At 33.6% G+C, this 2,002-nt stretch overlaps 1 long non-coding RNA gene across 2 annotated transcripts; it reads left to right on the top strand.

The window, feature by feature from the left end:
* The first annotated feature begins 62 nt into the window (after nt 1-62).
* On the top strand, nt 63-1,750 carry LOC129571877 (uncharacterized). Of its 2 annotated transcripts, XR_008688353.1 has the most exons (4): nt 63-282; nt 378-784; nt 913-1,077; nt 1,158-1,750. It is a non-coding gene; the product is annotated as an uncharacterized LOC129571877 (long non-coding RNA). The 2 variants fall into 2 exon arrangements; XR_008688354.1 differs by having other exon boundaries at nt 63-784.
* The last annotated feature ends 252 nt before the right edge of the window (nt 1,751-2,002 follow it).

The raw sequence follows: 2,002 nt of genomic DNA, 5'->3' as shown, positions 1-2,002 counted from the left end.
TAAGTTTTATCACCAATCATCACATGCTCGATTTGACGTTTCAGTTGTTGTGTGTGGAAAAATACAACGTCAACAAAACAATCAATTCAATATCAATTGGCGTTGAATCGGTTTTATCGCAAAAGAAATTCCTCAAAAAAGAAATGAAAGTAACTAAAATCAACTCAGAGATTTGGAAGTGACTGAAATCACCTCAGCCGAAACGAAAGAACGACGACAAAAGCGATTGGAATATTTTGTGCGTGAAGTGTGTGAAGTGTATTCACTGACCTTTGATTTACGGTATGCATACAATTTTCTATGGATTGAACTTTGTTCATCCAATGCGTTAAATGTTTTCTTTTTTAAACTAATTTCTTTAATTCGAAATTTCGTAGTGAGCGTCGTGGATATTCAAACGATTCGAATTTGTTTCGTGGTTTATTGAAGGTCATGTGAACGAGTTTATTCAAAGTGGAATTTGCATTGGCTCTTGGAATGAAATCGAATGACATGTTTTTGCGTCGAATGTTGAAAAAACCAAAATAATGGAAGAATACAAAGGAGATTTCATGGCGATTGGTCTAAATTGCAAAGATTTCAAACAGAATTTCCGTGACACATAAAAAAACTTTGCGCGAATGACATCGTTTCGCATCGAACCGATTAAAAATACCCGGTTATGCTGGATACTTCTTGGCTTTGTTGTGCATTCAACATTCGTGTTTGATTGCCTTTCGAGAGGCATGTTTTACCTCGGACCACAAGCCGTACATTTCATTTTGGCTCCTTCAAACTATGACAGGTAAAGAGCATTTTGGGTGTTTGATTCAATTCGATTGAATTAAAATTAAAAGTTTAAGTGCTGATCGACATTTCAAATTGAAAATATTTGGAATTTAATTGAATTTTCCATTCTTCTCTTCATTATAGGCATAGCCGGTCAACTCTTATTCATCATAATGTGCTTGATATTAATATTTGCAACAAATTGCATCACACTGAATTGAATTCAAACGGAACATTTGCCATCCAATTTTATGAATGTTCACCGCATGGAATTGCTCTCAACTGTCATATCAAAGCCTAAAGTTCATGGTTTGGACAATTTTTATCTCTACAATTTTTTCATTCAATTTTCGAATCATTTTCTAATTATGAACTGAATGTAATTTCAGCGTGAGCGTCGTGAATATTCAAACGATTCGAATTGGTTTCGTGGTTTATTGATGGTCATGTGAACGAGTTGATCGAAAGTGGAATTGGCATTGGCACTTCAAACGAAAGCAAATGACATGGGTTTGTGTCGAATGTTCAACAATTTGGACATGGATCAGGAACAGAGCATTTTATTTTAGGGTTTTTAGAAATAGTTGTTCTGTTCTCGCGTAGCAAAACCGAAGACAATTTGCGTATAATCTATGATATGTGACGGGGTCTTTGAGTGGCAAGCCTAATTTATTTGATAAGTGGCCGTTCCTTGAAATTCAATTAGAGATCTGAGGCGCTATTAAAATGTGTAATTCAGATTCAACACTAATAAATAAATTACAAACAGTTTTTATTGTATAGAAATGTGATATAATATAATAAAAATAAAATAAAACAAAATAGATATTCGGAACAACATATGTAAACATTCAAGCAGAAAAAAATAAAAATTAAAAAATATATGAACAGCAAAGAATAATTTAAATAAAAATATTGTTGAGATGTTTTGCTTTTTGACTTATGCCTCCATGATATTGAGCATATCCGAGATAATATAATATTGCCATAACATGTGAACAGCACCCTACTGTTCGCAATCCCACTTTACAACTGCAACAGTATCCCAAAATTGCACTTGAACCTGTATAAATTCTACTAAAAAGCAAATACGCTTTCCAAGTCTTTCCGGAAATGAAACGAGAGCCAATATCAAGCATAATTAGTGCGAGTTCTTTGTCGATAAAATTCCCAAAATATTTTTCAAGTGATTTGGTTTTTGTATTGCCTCAATACGTTCGAATTGCCGTTTGTT

The sequence above is a fragment of the Sitodiplosis mosellana genome, unplaced genomic scaffold, assembly GCF_009176505.1.
Source record: "Sitodiplosis mosellana isolate CC-2019 unplaced genomic scaffold, AAFC_SMos_1.0 Smas_scaffold_3604, whole genome shotgun sequence".
Taxonomy (NCBI): domain Eukaryota; kingdom Metazoa; phylum Arthropoda; class Insecta; order Diptera; family Cecidomyiidae; genus Sitodiplosis; species Sitodiplosis mosellana.
Note: the sequence above shows the minus strand (reverse complement) of the source record. Positions and strands in the feature narration are given on the sequence as shown.